Source organism: Mus musculus, chromosome 14 (genome assembly GCF_000001635.26).
Source record: "Mus musculus strain C57BL/6J chromosome 14, GRCm38.p6 C57BL/6J".
Classification (NCBI taxonomy): Eukaryota; Metazoa; Chordata; class Mammalia; order Rodentia; family Muridae; genus Mus; species Mus musculus.
The window spans coordinates 12,045,011-12,064,365 of record NC_000080.6 but is presented as its reverse complement, the minus strand read 5'-3'; the positions used below and the strand labels follow the sequence as shown (position 1 = coordinate 12,064,365).

The window sequence follows — 19,355 nt, the reverse complement described above, 5'->3', positions numbered from 1 at the left end:
CAGCTACAGTGTACTTACATATAATAAATAAATAAATCTTTAAAAAAAGAAAGAAAGAAAGAAAAGAGATGGCCTAGTGTGCAGTCTACCCTTCAGAAGATAGCTTTGAACAGTGACGAGGTTTACTATGGAGAAACTGGTTTGTGCACTTGGTGGAAGAACAGACTCATTTCAGAATAGTGTTAGCATTAAAGACGGGGCATTTTAAGTAGTTCATTGTCTCACGGTGATGTGAATCCACTGAGGGGGATGTTTATGGTAGGAAAAGATCCACCTGCAAGGATGGTTTGGGGCCAGACTAAAACATCTACATTTCATTCACAGGACCCTGGTGAGCAACTGCCACCTTCTAGATGAGGATATGATACACACTACCAGCATGGACAGAGCACTGGGCTCAAAGCCTACACCTTCCATGAGCATTTCAGACACCTGACCAATGACTGAGTGTGGGACAGTAACAATGTATAAGACGCCTCATGCTTAAAGTCCATGGTTAAATCAAACATAGCAAAACCCACTAAGACCATTGTAAAACTCTTGAAGAAATAACCAAATTCTGCTTTGGTCCTGATCCTATATCCAAAGGATGCACTCATGAACTGTGATTTTTTTTTTAAGACCGTTTCTTCACATAACTGTGGCTTATCTGGAATTCACTGATGTCATTGAAGTCACAAAGACCCACCTGCCTCTGCCTCTCAAGTACTAGGATTAAAGATGTACATCACACTGGTGGACTATGGGAAATTTCCACACAGCAATGGCCGGGCAAGGTATGAACTGAGGTCTCATATACCTTTCTTGAACCATGCTTGGAACCCCAGCTAGTTGTATGAATTGCTAGAATATCATGAAGCATCTGTGGTTTTTTTTCACGAAGGTAATTTGTCAACATATATCACGGAAAGAGTAAGCATGACAGCGTCCTTCTGTGTGCCCATGGCTCAGCCTCACGAGTGTTCCCTTCTCTCCCTCTCCCAGGCAAAAGTTCTCAACTGCACAAGCCAATGTTTCCCCACATAGCTCTCTAATAAGAAGGGGTCTCCTCAAAAACCTCTTAAGAGGTTCCCTCGGTACTTTTCTGTACCATTTTAATTATAGCAAACATTTAACCAGGGCAGAAAAATTTAGCAGAGGGATTGAAAAAAGCAACAATGAAAAAGGAATTCCCCTCCCCCGCAATCTCCAAAGAGGTGCCACACTTGAGCTAGCATAGAAACAACCCATCTGTCCACAGCTCTCCACCAAGCGTGCACCACTGAAACGCTTTCCAGTATTCATCCCATAATATCTCCATGCCTAAAATGCTCATGCATTTAGCCAAATCAGCTAAAAACTAATGATAGGAGAACTTAAGAGACACAGATTCTGTCCCATGTTCCTCTCATGACATATTTCTGACAGGAGAACAGAGAGCCTCCCAGGCATATCTGCACCGTGTCTAGACCCACTCTCTGATAGATGTGGTGCCAGGTCACAGGTGAGGAAGGAAGCTACCGCTGTTTGTTCTTGGGACACCAGACACGGGAAGAGACAGCAATGCTAGCAGAGGGCTGGGTGTTCACTCAGTGGGAAGGAAATTACAGAGGTAGACAGGAGGCTCCCATTTCCTTGTCTGAAATCACATTATCTTCAAAGGACAAAAGCATCCTCAGATGATGGGATCAGAAATAAACACCCAATTCCTGTCACATAGGAAGGGAGGTGGGTGGGCAGGGGAGGGGAGGGGAGAGCCTGCCACAAGCCCTTCCAAATCTTCACATGAAACATGTATCCTGGGAGTGCAAGCATTTGCTGTATTATGGCGACTGGATGCTCACCCGCTTACTGGCCGCATGAATTAAGAGCTGGATGTCAGCTTCACATGAAGCCTCTTTGGTGCATTTCATTCACTTATGCTTGCTTCAGTCACCTGATGCCCGTGCCTTGATGGAAACCTGGTAGGGCCAACATGCATAGAGCCACTAATTGCTATGTTTGCTGCCACAGGCCCTCTGGTCCCCTGTGCCTGTGTAAGAAAGGGTCTCTAGAGTAGATGGGCAGAGATAAGATGTAGTGACAGACAGTCGAACACGGAGAATGGTGTTGGATCTGAATGTAATGTTCTGGTTGAGCTTCAGACTTATATAACAACGAATTATCAGAAGATACAAATCACAAAAAGACAAGATACACTGAAATTCACCAGTTACAGCAGAAAGGAATTTACAGGGACTAATTAAATGTTTACATTAGGGATAACAAGCCCTGCCTAGGATCAGCCTAATGCCAGGCAAGAATTTCACACTTTAAGGTTAAAAGCATCAGGGGGTTGTTAACTCTTGACAGGCCTTAAGAGTAATGGGCTATCACAGAGCTCTAAATTCTTAGGTCTAGTAAAACTTATCTTGTCTGGAGAGTTTCCCCTTATCAGGGTAGTATATCAACTTATACTTGACATGGAAGTAGCCTGTAGTAAAAGATTTCTATCTCAGTGAGACTTTTAGTCTCTATCTGTAAACAGCTGAGTAAAATGGCAAGTGCTTAATTGTTTACTGAATGGGTTAAGCTCCTTGCTGCTATCTGGAATCTAAGAACACTGGAAAAAGGCTTTAGCTATGTTAGAATACAATCTTAAAAGGCATTTACTATAAGGTAATACTATATAGAGTGCACGTGGATCTATACACTAGACTAATGTGGGAATGGAAAAATTAATTTTATGGTTTATATAGATTAGGGAGAAAATGCCAGGCCCCCCAGGAAGGGAGTTTCCTTGAAACTCTTTGCTTCATGAACCAGCTTCCCAGCTTTCGCTTTGTCAAGCTGACTCCACCAGAGTCCCTGGCAGTTTGCCTATGACATTAACATTTCATCAGTGATCAAATTAATTGATAATGTGACTCATGCCATCAAAAGTCTCCATGAAGCACCATATCAACAACTACTTAGTACTGGCCTAACTTCTCAATAGGTTCCAACATGTTGTGCATTGGAGTGCTATCCCAAGTTGCCAGAGCCTGACACATGTGCACAAAAGTTTTCAACCCACAGCCTCCCCCCCCAACACACACACCTACCCTCCCTCACTCCTACCTCTTGATTGCTGGAATTACAGGTACACAACCCTAGATCCAACTGAAGCTTCAACAATTTTTATACAATTAATTTTTAGTCTTATTATAAAATACCATTTTGAAGGATTATTTTTTTAACATGCAGTGAGGGCATGCTTCAGCCATTCTGTGCTGGGAAAGTGGACACTGGTGCTGCTGAGTATCCTGAGTGAAAGCAGCCTTGGAGCCCAGGGCTCCACTCTGGTTCATGTGTTCAGGCATAGCCTCCATACAGAGGCAGACCTCAGAAAAAGTGCCCAGTACAGCTCCCCTGAGAACACTCCTCCTTTTTGTTAGGACTTGTATTATATGTACTTATTTCCTATGCATGCTAATTCATGTATGTGGACGTGTGTCAGAGGGCAAACTGTGGGAGGCTGTTCTCTCCTTCCATGTGGGTCCAGAGCATATAACTCACGTTGTCAGCCTTGGTGGCAAATGCCTTCAGCAGCTGTGCCATCCCACTGGCCCAGGAGGTTTCTTAAATGCAGGGACTGTCGGAGCAAATAGAGAGGGTGCTGCATGTGTGGCTCTGGCACTGGGGGCATCATGGGAAAGTCACCCGTGAGACGGAGCTCTATACGCAGGCCCCAGCTATACAGTGCCAGCACAGCCTTTGGCTGGGAGCTTTCTAGTTCAATTTCTATCACTTCAAGCATGAAAGGTGAGGTCCTACCAAACTCTGCTGTCTGTCTTCCTGAGATTAAGTACAAAACACTTACCATATATTTTAGAAAATCCTCTGACCCTGTCTCAGGAAAAACCCAAGAGAACGTCAATAGCTGGAAAAACCCCAGGTTTCCTGGAAAGCAGAGATAGAAACAGGGATCATGCTGACAGGCTTGGGGGCTTGATCCAACTCTGTGATGTCAGGCATGTCGATGGATGCCTGGCCCTTTCCCCAAGGCTTATTAAAGACTAGGTGAGCATGAAAACTCTTAAAGCCAAGGAAGAGTGTAGAAGATATTCAGAATACCTACTCATCTACTTAAGTATCAAATAATATAATGCAGTTAAGAACACTTAATAAAATTTCAAGAATTACAGAAAAGCAGAGTGATACTAAATATTTTGCAAGGCCTTTTTAACAGTTCCGTGATTCCTCAAAAGCAAAGAGGCAGTGACCTTATTCTGAGGCAGCGACCACTCAAACCTGAGCAAGGTGGTGTGGGTTATTACTATTCAGAGGGACTCACTGCTTTGCTTTAATATAGTTTTAAAACATTTCACTAAAAAAAGTACTTTTGAAAATCTCAAATGCTGCCTCTCCTAAAACAGATGCTGTGACCTAATGTTTGGCTACGCTTCTCACCTCACAAAAACATTCTTTCAACATGAGCAGCACACTCTGCGTACCTTGTAGTAGAAAACTAAATGAGGACTCAAGAGTAAAATCCTCACACTGTCTGATCTGGTCAAACGCCTGAGAGTAAGAAAACGGAGTAGAAGAATGGAAATTGCATGCATGACATCTTTTAGAAAATCAAATCTCTAGCTTTTATGGCTTCTGAACATTAGTCTATGTTTATCCATATACAACTTAAAGTTATTCTCACTGGTATTTAATACACATGCTACAGTGTATTTAAACAACTCAACTGTTGGGATTTCTGAAGCTCTATTTTTAAACTATGTGAGAGTGACGTTTTCTTCCTACCAGGGAAACTGTGATAAGGTTGATTTCTGACAGATCCCAATATGCTCCAGAATTTTCTAATTTGGGTGAAGGTAGAAGAAACATCTTCTTCTGACCTAAGAAGAAAAGGTGTGTCACGATGCACCGTGACTCACTGTACGTTCAGATCAACAGTCCTCTAAAACCCACAAGAGCTGCTGTGGGCCGCTTTGGTTTGTATTTGCTGGACTAGACACAGGTCTGGAGTTACATCGCCTTTGGCAGAACATCCTGAACTACATTTGACGGGAGGCATAGTCTCCCTTCTCAGCCAGAAGATTGCATGAGTAAGATCTAAGGGAACTGCACAGGCCGTCCTGTACCAAGCCTATTTTATAGCATTAGAATTTTACAACCAATGTCTCCTTTATAGCACTAAGTGGCAGGAGGCAATCACTTACAAAGAGAATAGGGGTTTGCCCTTCACTTAAGTGCATGATGATAGGGAAGTTGGCTAACGGCTTCTTTGTTGTCTCTAATAGTGAGTTTCTAATGGTGTCATCTTAAGTGAGTCCGGCCCATAATTTCGTTTTAAGGTGGTTGGTTTTTTTGCTTTGTGCTTTTAAGATAAGCTACTAAACTATATATTTTAAAATTCTTATGTGTTACTAAAAGTGGAATAGGAATGGAAGGCCTTGGGAACTGTAAATTGTAAGTGAGTACAATATGACTGGTATAAAGGGCAGTGCAGACAGAGGCCAGCCACATAATTTGTTCTTTTGTTCAGATAATTGTAATTGGGCTTCTGCTTGGTCATCAACCTGGCCTCACACACAAGGGTGGAGAGGTAATATGTTCCTGTGAGTGGGGACAGTCATTTTTACACAGGAAACCTACAGATTATCTTGTACAAATACACTAACTCAATCCATGGTTTCACATGCTTTATGAGACAGGAGCAAGATTAACTCATGCAATGAGAAGAGGCCCGTTGTATCCGAAGATAAAACACACTACAGCACCAGCACACGAACTGATCATCACCATCTTTTCTGCCAGGTTTGCCAAAAAAGCTCACCAAAAATAAAAACACGGCCTCAACAAGGCAAAGGGTTCATTCAATACCCGGTGCACACAGACAAGGAGAGAAACAGGTGCTATAGGAGTGAACATCCAAGGAGGGAAGTGGCACGAGCTGAGCTTGGATAAATTGGAAGTGTTAGAACAATAAGGGTGTTTCAACAAGCCCAGCTGGGAGCACTGCTCTTCAAGCCCCGCCCCTACTCCAGGAGCAGTGACTGGCATCCCTGCTCCAAAAGTGCTATTTTAATGAGTTGCTTCAAATACAGGCTCCAAGAGCCTGAAATTAATCTTTCTGTCTCCTGAATAAGAACATAAATTTGCTTTCAATCTTGGTAATAGAAAGATTGTTTTTCCCAAGTTTCCAGAGGTCACCATCTCTTTTCTTTACAGCCAAACCACTTCAGTGCATTATCCCTGCCTCTCTGCAGAGGGCGCACACATAGGACACACTCACTGACACTTGCTTAAAATGCTAAAGAGGTTAGGTGTCCTACCTCTTGACATGGCTCACTGACAAAGTCCAGAATTGGTGGCCTTCCAGACTCTAGGCACATTGTTGAGATTCCAGCAATGTCAGGATCGCCTCCAGCACTTGTGGTTTTATACACCCCCTGGGTACCCACAGTTCTGCTGAGAGGCCATCAGTAAGCTGTAGCCTTTCAGATACAATCCCACAACAATCTGTTTGTACTTCCCTTTTAGCTGACCTCAGCTCAGTACTGTTTTCTTCAGGGAACTGTTTCCTGATGCTAAACTAGACCTGTTGACATCACAGGCTCTCAAAGCACTCTTTCCTTTCAAGACCTAATTAAGCTTGTATGACCACTGTTACATTTAGTTATGTATGTGTATGTATGTGACCATATTCATCTGTGTATGGGTGCATACGTATGCACATGCTGATATGAAACATGTGGGGGGAGGCAGAGCTCACCTTCTAGTGGACACTGGAGTCACTGATCCCTTACCTATTGTTCACCTTGCTTTTTAAGATGGGGTGGCCTGAAGCCCTTCAAATCGACTAGGCTGGTTGTCCAGCAAACACTGTCTCTGCTGTCTCTAACTGAGCTTCTTCTTGGACCCCATTACCACATTTATTTTATTAATACGCATTCCCCAGTAGGCTTGGATGGCCACAAAGAGTACAGCACAAGGTTACAGCCAATGACCAGAGCATCCTTACCAGAATCCTTACCAGAGCAGAATCCAGGCCTCACAGGCATACATTCTTGTCCTCAAGAAATATGTGGTGGCTAGATATCAAAAGAGCCTCAATTATGCCCATACTTGAAAAGGACAACACAGGAGCTCCTGAATTGGTGTGAATCAATTGCTTTGTGCCTCCCCAGTGAGGCCACAGCACATAAATCTCCTTCCAGGCACTCTTCTTCCACCTCATTGTAGGCCACACAAGGGGCCTGTGTCCTTCAAGAACAACAGCTCTGTGCAACAGGGTCCCCTCTGACATCATGATTGCTGACAAACAACTGTGAATGGTAAGTCACCGTCTCACTTTGTTTTATGACCCACGTGCTCGTGAATGAAGCTTTACACCAACGAGGTAATTGAAGGCCCAGCTCTCTGCTGGGTATCTGGCCTGATATTTCATGTTCACTTGACAGGAAAACACTGTAACAGCTCAACATACACAAAGCCAGGGATGAACACACTAAGCTAGGGAGATTAAGACACCCAGGTTAGATTATTTTGTTTGGCCTGTGGCAGGTCTCAGCCTTCCTTCTGTGACAATGCCCAAAAAGTCCTCTCATGAGGAGAATGTTACCTGACATTCTCGTCATGAGAAATGGGGCAGACCCATTTCTGTATTTCCCAAGAAGCTGTTAATGCAGTGGAAAGCCCTGTTTGCTATGTGTAATCACCTCCAAGACTCCCCACATCGAAATCTTCTCAGCCTGCTTCATAAATAAATTCTCAGCACTGGGCCTGGGTGGCCATGGTGAGGACAACGGCTGGGGACCTTAGCTTTAGGCAATAACCTCTTCAGCCTGTGCCACAGGTGCCTGAGATATCCCAGGATCCTCCACTGAAGCAACAGGACTGTCTGTCCAAATCCAACACAGCTAAGTAATTACTAGCCTTGGTGTGGTCCCATAGGCAGCCAACTGAAGTCAAGTGCACGATCACAGAAAGCCACGTGATCTCTGGTGAAATCACACAGGCAGCTCACTAAACTCAAATGCCAGTCCACAGAAAGCTAAGCAACTCGCAGCCTTAGTACCAATGCCATCTGAGGAGTAAGAACTGGCTGGAGGCGTTCATAAAAGATTTCTTATCCCCCAAGTCAGTTAACTGCCTTGGGTACTGAGTAGAATCACCAGGGTGCTCAGCCTAAGGTGGAGTGAGAACCTTGTTGGGGGTATCAGCCCTACACATACATAGCACGGCAGGCAGAAAGGTGGCAGGTAAAGCAAAGGATGAGACCCAGAATAATGTTGAGACTGAGACAAGACCAAGTGCCTGCAGAGTAAGAAAGACCTGGGTCAGATCTGACCATCATCCAGTTTTCAGGCCACATCACTGATATCTGTGTTTCTTCACAGGGAGGAGGAGGAGTTAAGTGGAAGTGGGGGAATAAGAGATCAGGAGGAAGCCGGAAAGGATAGGAGGAAGGAAAGGAGACAGATGAGTAGGAGAAAGAAGAGAAGGGGAGGAAGAAGATTGCCATTCTGTCTGCACTAGCCTGGGATACAAGAAGTGGGAAGTGCTGCTCACATTAACTTATTCTAAAGACGTAGGAGACTTACACACACACACACACACACACACACATACACACACACACACACACACACACACACACCCTTTCTTCCATGTCTCATCTCCCAGTTCTCTTCACAAGCCCCTGTATCCATCCTGGAACAGAGTTACACAAAGGATAAATAAACCCAGCCTTTTCCTCTGAAGTTGCCTCTGGATTTCAGAGCCACATCCAAGCCTGAGGTAAGAAGGCCTTGCCCTGGCCCCAGTGTTATGCAGACTCAAGACCAAGTTCCCTGATCCTCACATTTGCTTGAAGCCAATAGGACTAGTGGGATCTGCCCTGCTTGCCTGCTCATCGTGAACAAGTGAAGAACAGGCAGGTTGGTGCGAAGCCCGTGCCCCATCCTGGCCCCTAATCTGCTTTAGCACTGCAAGTGGCTCTCAGGTCTAACTTGGTTCTAGCTCAGAGCAAGAAGAAGGTCACCCACTGACAAGGACACTTGCTAACATAGGGCTTCCTGATCACAGGTCAAAATGAAAAGAAAATCTAAACTGGAGGGTGTTATTTTTAGGAGAAAGAGGTGATTCCACTTTCTTCTGACATTAGGAGGATGATCATCTGCATCTCAAGACTTGAGAAGATGCTAAGAAAAGTGCAACCCCAAAGGAAGGCTGGGCAGAGAGCAGAGGGGTAAAGGGCAATCAAAGAACCCCAAGAGAGGTCATTTAATAGGCTAAGGCCAACAGCTCTCAATCTGTACCACACTTTGAAATTATTCAAGAAGCTAATAAATACAGCTATGCTCAAGCCACACCTCTTGGTGACTATCAGCCACCGAAACCATCTAACGATGACAAAATCCATAGGCCCTAGTCCCTTCTTTGAAATGTAGGGTTTGCCTATAGTCTGTGAAGTACCCTGTATTTTCAATCAGCTCCAGTTCATATATCACATATAACACAACAGAAATTCTGCAAACACAGCTGTCATACTCAATCAGGGAATAATGATAAAAAACAGGGCTTCATGTTAAGGACAGATGTGACTTTGATATTTTTAAAGATTAGATCTGAGGGCATATTGAATGCATAGTTGGTTCAGATGCAACCCAGGCTAACATGGAGAGCCAGCTATGCATTTCCATCTTGGGATGGGATTCCAGCATCGCTGCCATTTAGAATCTGCTCAGTGAACCCGGCATGCAGCCACTGTTGAGGACAACTGTACTCCACATCATCAGGCCAAGGAACTTGGAGGAAAACAAAATCAGGAGTCAAGGCACATTCCGTAGCAGTGCCTTCCTGTGTCACACAATACAAGCACATGATAGGTGCTGCTACTTTATACTGTAGTAATAGCTGATATTTCCTGAAGACTCACTATGTTTTAGTATATGTCCAATATTTTTTATAAGCTCTAATATAAACTTTAAAGCAACTGTCCAAGGTTGAATTGTTATCACCAGCCCTATTTTCAAGACTACAACATGCTAGGTAGAGTTTCTAGAACTTACAGCTAGTAATTGCCAGAAGTTAGATTTAATTGAGCAATATAGACCTTCATCAAACTGATTCTTAGCTCTAATTTTACCTCAGTGCCTCTGGGATTGAGAGTACGATCAGCAATGCACACAAGGCATAATACATGATAACATTTTTTATTAAAATTGTTTACCCAATTCTTTAATATTCATACTGGTTACTGTATATGGCACACCATAGTGACCTTATAACTCTGCAAAGGGAATAAGTTGAGGCAAGGGAAAGGACACCCACAGAAAGTGCATGTGTCAGTGATGACGGGAGCCATGGTTCTCACACCAACCTTGTACCTGGATCCACATTGGGACTAAGGACACATATCATTAGAGCAGGCAGCAAGGCCATTAGACAGTATTTAACACTTCCTGGGACTCACCTTACTGCTGCACTGCCTATGACCAACCATCTCACAGAAGAGGATGCATTCTATTCCCATCCCGATAAGGCCACAGAGCAAACCTGTTTTTTATGTTCTTGAACCTGGGGGAAAACTCACTCCTAAAAAATAAGGAATCCCTTAGGGATGGGAGATAGCTGATGAGGCTTGTGACTTCCAATGGTCCTCCCCAACCAACATGCAGGCATCTGTGTCCAGAGTACCTTGTTCCTTGTCTCTCTACCAGCCAATTGCATGATTCAGTTCAATACTGCTTATTTCACTACCCAAAGCGTACTGATAATTACATTAGCCCTACTTGACAGTAGTAAGAGAGACATGGAGATGCTCCTTGAAGAAATTTGAATTTGGTTAACTCCTCTTGAATTACCAAGTTCCAGCACCAATAGCAACTCCTTAAGACCTTGACTCACAGCCAAAGCATTCAGGAGAGGCATCTGCCAAATTCAAGCAGGCTGGAGGATCTGCTGTGGTGATGAGCTGAGACGATGAGTCCCCTTGACTGTATGCTCAGTGGTAACTGCAGAAAGTAACCATTTGATGTGGCCTCTGTCACTTCCGTATTTTACCTCTGCTCATTACAAATTAGCATCATCAAAACTATTATTATTTTCACCCTTATTATTTGCTTTTATAACATGCAATCATTTTGTTCTGCTGTTCATACACACTGGAAGTAAATATTAGATACAAAACTATTATTATTTTGTGAGGTACAAAGATTTCTCCATAGTTATTTAATACATGATCACATGTTAAACTTATAACAAAATCAATCAGAAAGTAATGTTTCCATTGTGTAGACAAAAGAAATGAAGGCCACATCCATTACAAGATTATGGCAGTAAATGGAAATTTAGACTTTTAACATAGAATATCTCACTCCAAATCTTAGACACTGATTTCATAATCAAAAGAGCTCCTAGCCTTTGGAAAGGTTCTGGAATCAGAATCTTCTTAGTGGGGAGTTCAGAGCATTACACAGATGTTTGGTGGAACAGAGCTCATACGTGTCACCAACTGCTATTGTTAACAGTGTTATGTATAGTGAATGATACCGGAAGTCTCTCTCCAAAGGACTTAGGGTTTCACCTGTCATGTCTGATTAGTGGAACAAAGTCATGTTCTACCCTCAGAAAAACAGAGTGACCTTTTGAGGAAAAAAAAGCCTTTAGAATTAGAAATAATTCACAGAAAACCCATAGGCTCAGTAGAGGTTTTTGGAGATGCTAGACTGGTGGAGTTGCAACTCACAACACTAAGCAGGGCCTCATCAAGATGCATCAATGAGTCCCCAGATATGAATGATCAAAGACTTGGATTCAAGACTTGTTTCAGATGAAAATACTACAATATGAGTCAAGCCAACCACAGGGCACTGACTTTCAGGAGTGACCCTTACTAAGTTCACTTGTATGGTCACATATGGAACCTCTATTATAACCAAAGAAGTAAGGCTAGGAAAATACTAAGAAAATGGATTGTCACTGTCTAGTTGATACAGAAGCCAACTACCCTTCAACTGCAATTTTATTCACAGTAGTGGGTGATTAATTAATGTGTTCTCACAATGCAAAGTAAGGTTTTGCTTGCTAAAACTTTGAAGAAGTCCTAATTCCAAATAAGCAAGCTCTAAGTTCATTAGTTCTATTATTTTGATATTTTTTAAAATGTTTTCCTTAAATGCTAAGAGTTGAGCAAGGGTCTGGTTCATGTTAAACTTCCAGCAGACCCTGACCTACATATACCTCAAGTGAGGGATATTGTATTCCTGTTCTATATACAAATACCTAGGAATTTGTGTGTATGTACAAATATCATGTATCTCAATATTTACTTCTTCCAAGAAAACATAAGCTAAGAAAAGGAGAGCCCATGTACAAATATATTCAGAATGTTAATGCACAGCTATGTGTTACAGTGCTCTCCACACTCAAGGGGGGTGGTGTTGTTGATTTAATGCTAGCCATTTTCTGAACAGACACCTGTACTAATAACAAAGAAATAATGTGAACTCTAAATACCATGCTTATTAGACTGTCACATTGAGATGCTTACCCATGGCAGGGTAAATACCTGGAAGAATCTAGCTATTTTTAAGATGGAAGTTCTCCCTACAGACTGCCTCCTAATACATCACAAACAAGAGGTGCAGCTTGAAAAACACCACAGTTGGCAAATCACTGTGGCCAAGATCAAGGGTTATAGAAAGAGGAAAGTTGAGAATAAACAAACAAACACAGAAAGGCTCACATGGTACTGTAGTTTGGTATGGTTTATGCTCAAAAAGTGCACAGGCAGGAAACCTGGTCCCTATGTAACTGCACTGAAAGACAAACATATAAGAGGCAGAGTCAGTCAGGAGATCACTGCACGTGACCATGTTCACAAAGAGGGATGAATGCTAGTATCACAGGGATAGGAGAGTTTCCACAGGAATGAGTGTTTATTTATTTATTTATTTTTTTAATGTTGGCTTCTTTTCACTCTGCGACCACTTCAGTATATTCTTCAACGTTCTTGCCTACACCTTCCTCTGACCATCTGATGCCACCCCCCACAATATAGCCCAGATCAGGGACACATTAGTTCACCTTACTCGGATCCTGCAGTCAGTAAATCACCAGGCAAAGAAACTCCTTTTCTTTATACATTGCCCACTGACAGGTATTTGGTTACAGGGTCACAGAACAGACTAAGATACCAGAATAATATTCCTGCAGCATTATTCACCATAGCTAAGTCATAGACTCAATCTGCATGTCTCAAAGCAGAACAGGCAAGGAAAATGTGGCACAATCGAAGCGTGTCAGTAAAGAAAAACAAAGTTATATCATCTTCAGGAAGGGAGACACAACTGGAGACAACCATATGAAGCAAACTAAAGCAGCCTCCAATCTGTTGGTTGCCGTTTTGTCCCATTGACAGTGCCCTTTGCCTTATAGAAGCTTTGTAATTCTATGAGGTCCCATTTGTCAATTCTTGATCTTAGAGCATAAGCTATTGGTGTTCTGTTCAGAAAATTTTCCCCTGTGCTTATGTGCATGAGGCTCTTCCCCACTTTCTTTTCTTTTAGAGTCAGTGTATCTGGGTTTATGTGGACATCATTGACCCACTTAGACTTGAGCTTTGTACAAGGAGATAAGAATAGATCAATTTGAATTCTTCTACATGCTAACGGCCAGTTGAGCCAGCACCATTTGTTGAAAATGCTGTCTATTTTCCATGGGATGGTTTTAGCTCCTTTGTCAAAGATCAAGTGGCCATAAGTGTGTGGGTTCATTTCTGGGTCTTCAATTCTATTCCACTGATCTACCTGCCTGTCACTGTACCAACACCATGCAGTTTTTATCACAATTACTCTATAGTACAGTTTGAGGTCAGGGATGGTGATTCCATCAGAAGTTCTTTTCTGATAGAGGGCTAATATCCAATATATACAAAGAACTCAAGAAGTTAGACTCCAGAGAACCAAATAACCCTATTAGAAATGGGATAAAAAAGCTAAACAAAAAATTCTTAACTGAGGAATACTGAATGGCTGAGAAGTACCTAAAGAAATGTCCAAGAAGAAGGAAGACCAATGTGTGGATACTTCATTCCTCTTTAGAATAGGGAACAAAATACCCATGGAAGGAATTACAGAGACAAAGTTTGGAGCTAAGATGAAAGGATGGACCATCCAGAGACTACCCCACCCGGGGATCCATCCCATAATCAGCCACCAAACCCAGACACTATTGCATATGCCAGCAAGATTTTGCTGAAGGGAGACCCTGATATAGCTGTCTCATGAGGCTATGCCAGTGCCTGGCAAATACAGAAGTGGATGCTCTCATAGTCATCTATAGGATGGATCACAGGGCCCCCAATGGAGAAGCTAGAGAAAGGACCCAAGGAGTTGAAGGGGTCTGCAACCCTATAGGTGGAACAACAATATGAACTAACCAGTAATCCCAGAGCACTTGTCTCTAGCTGCATATGTAGCAGAAGATGGCCAAGTCTGCTATCATTGGGAAGAGAGGCCCCTAGGTCTTGCAAACTTTATATGCCCCAGTACAAGGGAACGCCAGGGCCAAGAAGTGGGAGTGAGCAGGGCAGGGGGTGGGGGGAGGTATAGGGAACTTTCGGGATAGCATTTGAAATGTAAATAAAGAAAATATCTAATAAAATAAAAAAAATATGAAGTCGCTAAGAAAAAAAAAAAAAGAAATGTTCAACAATCTTAGTTATCAGGGAAATGCAAATCAAAACAACCCTGAGATTCCATCTTACATCAGTCAGAATGGCTAAGATCAAAAACTCAGGTGACAGTAGATGCTGGCGAGCATGTGGAGAAAGAGGAACACTCCTCCATTGTTGGTGGGATTGCAAGCTGGTACAACCACTCTGGAAATCAGTTTGGTGGTTCCTCAGAAAATTGGACATAGTACTACCGGAGGATCCCAAAGTACCTCTCCTGGGCATATACCCAGAAGATGCTCCAATATGTAATAAGGACATATGTTTCACTACCTTTATAGAAGTCTAATTTATAATAGTCAGAAGCTGGAAAGAACCTAGATGTCCCTCAACAGAGGAATGGATACAGAAAATGTGGTACATTTACACAATGGAGTACTACTCAGCTATTAAAAACAATGAATTCATGAAATTCTTAGGCAAATTGATGGAACTAGAAAATATCATCCTGAGTGAGCTAACCCAATCACAAAAGAACAAACATGGTATACACTCACTGATAAGTGGATACTAGCCCAGAAGCTCAGAATACCCAAGATACAATTCACAGATCAAATGAAGCTCAAGAAGAAGGAAGACCAAAATATGAATAATTCAGTCCTTCTTAGAAGGGAGAACAAAATACTCATGGGAGGAGATACAGAGACAAAGTGTAGAGCAGAGCCTGAAGGTCAGACCATCCAGAGACTGCCCCACCTGGGGATCCATCCCATATACAGACACTATTGTGAATGCCAACAAGTGCTTGCTGACAGAAGCCTGATATAGCTGTCTCCTGAGAGGCTCTGCCAGTGCCTGACAAATACAGAAGTGGATGCTCACAGTCATCCATTGGTCTGAGCACAGGGTCAACAATGAAGGAGCTAGAGACCCAAGGAGCTGAAGGGGTTTGCAGCCCCATAGGAAGAACAAAAAATATGAACTAACCGTACCCCCAGAGCTCCCAGGGACTAAACCACCAACCAAAGAGTACACATGGTGGGGCTTATGGCTCCAGCTGCATATGTAGCAGAGATGGCCTAATCAGTCATCAATGGGAAGAGAGGCCCTTGGTCCTGTGAAGGTTCTATGCCCAAATGTAGGGGAATGCCTGGGCCAGGAAGTGGGAGTGGGTGGGTTGGTAATCAGGGGGAGGGGGAAATGGATAGGGGGTTTTTGGAGGGGAAGCCAGGAAAGGGGATAACATTTGAAATGTAAATAAAGAAAATATCTAACTTTTTAAAAAAAGGTTAAACAAACAAACAACAACAACAAAAAAGCAGTCTCCAAAGACAAACATGCTTCAATCTCTTGTAGTTCCTGAATCTCATGTAGTCACACAAAATCGTGTGTGTATGGATTAAAGAAGACTGTCTCGGGGAACAAAGTGGATTGCTAGGAGTGGGAGGGGAAAGGAAGCCTAGAAGGAACAGAGAAGTGGGTGCGACTGTGCTCAAAGTATATTTTTATTGTCAAAAAAATTACAAGCTTCCCTTGATCATTATCATAATATTAAAAAAATATAGTTGACTAGATTTCTACCAAACTAGAAAAGGTCAGTGTAAATCGGTCTCTTAAAATATGAGAACCCCTGCTATGTTGGGACATTGGTCTTGGGAAAGCAGATCACAGAGACACTGGGACTGATGTCATCCACAACAGAATGAAATGAAAGCCTTGGGCTACGGCTGGGTTCAGACAACCAGATACCTGGTCTACAGAGAAAATAGAGTATTGACAATGGAAACTCTACATACAAGACCCAAGGAGAACCTTGCATTTCTTCTTGGGCTGTGCGTGCTACACAGCGGCACAGACAAGATCACCAGGACCCAGCTACACCGAGTTAATGATTCTTCAAACACACCAGGGCCAGGCAGTGAGGATTCCAAAAGCTAAACACTAACTGTATCTATACATGAAACTATTTTATGATTTTGAACTAGATAAATCAGGGTGGGGCAGAGGGGGCAGAAGAGGGAGGGAGGAGGAGGGAAGGAGGGAAAGAGAGAAAGTAACAGTGACCTGAAAGTGTATATTCCTCTTCATCTACCCCTTCAAGGGAAAACCCTACTTTCTGATTCTGTTTTCTACAAAGAATTGAGACAGACTGTGCTTACCAAAATGTTGACTTTGCAATGCACCAGGCTGTGTAATTTTGGCATAATTTACACCAAAATATACATGCCTCTCCTTCCACATCTATAAAATAAAACAAATGCCTCAAGAATAAAAATCCTACCTCAAGCGCTAGGTTTGGGGTATAAGAGTTTAATCCTAGCACTCAGTAGCACTCAGTAACACTCAGTAGCACTCAGTAGGCAGGGGCAGGCAGATCTCTATGAGTTTTGAGTTTGAGACCAACCTGGTTTACATAAGCAGTTCCAGGACAGCAAGAACTACAGAGTGAGAACTTTCTTCCAGAGAGAAAGAGACACACACAGAGAAACAAAGATAGACAGACAGACAGATAGACAGGCAGGCGCGCGCGCACACACACACACACACACACACACACACACACACACACACACCTCTGCCCTGGGACAATCCCTTGCTGCTATGGCAAGAGTACTCCTGCTGTGGTTTGTGAAGGGAAACTCTTGCAACCCTCACAAGAGAAAGGTTAATTTTCTACTGCTCACTCATTCACTCACTTACTGCGTGTGAGTGGACATGCGTGAACATGTGTGTATGTGTGCTCAGAGGCTCTTCCTTCTTAAGATAGGGTCTGTCTGACGATAGTTGCTGCTGGTCTAGCTTTGCCACATTGGCCTGGGGATTCTCTGTTTCTCCTCAGGGGTACTGGGAATACAGGCAGCCACCATCGTACCTACTCTGGTCTTACCTGGTTCTGAGATCTGAACTCCTATCCACAAGCATGTGCGATAAATGTTTTATCCACTCAGCCATTTCTAAACATGCCTTATCTTCATTCACTGAGGTTTCAAATACTGCTTACTGATTTAAGTTCAAAGGAATCTGCACACACTTACCTGTGTTTACTTTTCCCTATCTCAGTGAGTGTTCTATTAAATTGGTGCTTGTTTCTAACACTGCTGTCTGAGAAGAAATACCCACAGGAGCTCTTAAGAAGGCCATAATACTTAGAAATACAACAGAAACAAGGATCTTGCCTGTTAACTGCTTATACTTTATGTTAGAATCTCAGATATCCAGGATTATGCCAGCCAGAACTGGGTCTGTTGAGCCTGAGATTGCTAATCATTCCAAAAATTCCATCAACCTGTACCATGACACCATCAGCCCTCCCTGAGTAGCTCCTTGAGATTAAACATTACTGTTCTCAGTCACTTTGCAGAATTTCTCAACCTGAAGGCACATAAGTGGCCTGGCTTTGTTTCAGGACCTCCACTATGCATTGAGGATCTTTGCAGCAGCATCCAAGATTTCTAACCATTCGATGCCCCAGGATTCCAATACTACCTCAGTTGTCACAAGTGAAGTTATATTCACACAAGCCTGCATGTCCCCTGGGGAGCAAAATCCCCTATATATTCCCCGCCCCCATTTCCCTTAAAAGATGTTCCAGAATGACCAATGGCATCTTAATCTTGTTCAGCCACACCTCACAGGCCATGTTTATTCAGAGCTTTAAAACGTTTTGTTTATGTAGAGCTTAAAAAAAAAAAAAAAAAAAAAAAAGCCGGGCCTGGTGGCGCACACCTTTAATCCCAGCACTTGGGAGGCAGAGGCAGGTGAATTTCTGAGTTCGAGGCCAGCCTGGTCTACAGAGTGAGTTCCAGGACAGCCAGGGCTACACAGAGAAACACTGTCTCGTAAAACAAACAAACAAACAAACAAACAAACAAACACTAAAGAAAATGGTAGCTATCAAAATCATAATGGTATGCCTAGTGAGTGTAAGAAAATGTAGAATCGAAGGCTTCAGGACAAAGGACCAGAAAGCAACTATTTAAGTATTTGCAAAATGAAGAGAGACCTTGAGCATTTGTAGACCACGATGATAACTGACTGATGGCAAACACATCTCTTGTACCTCTGCAATGGAAACCCAACTTAACGATTTGGTTCTGACAAAGAGCACCATCAGTGAAGATAGACTTCATTTGTAGAAATGTTGGCTCCACAATTGCTGCCTATCTAATATTATTATCGAATATTATAATATTATATATATTAGCACTGTCCCTCAGTGGTAGCCAGCCTGTAATATTTAATGCCATAAAGAAGCAGCTTTTGAACTAGTTTATCTGAGGTAGGAGAGGGTGAGGAGTTGCCACTGGCTTTTAAGCTTTGGGTGTAAACTTCCCTGTGTGGGAATCTGATCCATGAAGACACCCTACACAAGCATACTCCAGAGAGTTCCATCTAGGGAAAAACATTGGGATTCAGTCATAAAACTCACACTCCTGGCTTGGAGGACTCCTGAGAGTTACAGGAGACAGTGGTATTCACTCATCCTTCCAGAGAGCCAGACCTGTCTTTGGTTATTGGTCATCACTACGCAGTTGCCATGGAGTGACTAGATCTCTAGCTCTAAGACAAGAAGACTCTGTGCCATGTATGAGAGCAAATGGTGACAGCAATGCCAAACTACCACTTAATGTGCAAAAGCAAAAGACTTGGTAACCGTTCTTGAAGTACAATGATTTAATTAGAATAGATTTTCACATGGTCACATTCAAAGAACTCA

The 19,355-nt window shown here is 42.8% G+C and overlaps 1 protein-coding gene across 2 annotated transcripts in view; it reads right to left on the bottom strand.

Moving 5' to 3' along the window:
* Positions 1 to 19,355, bottom strand: part of Ptprg (protein tyrosine phosphatase, receptor type, G) — a 688,602-nt gene that overhangs the window by 177,676 nt on the left and 491,571 nt on the right. The window lies entirely within an intron of this gene.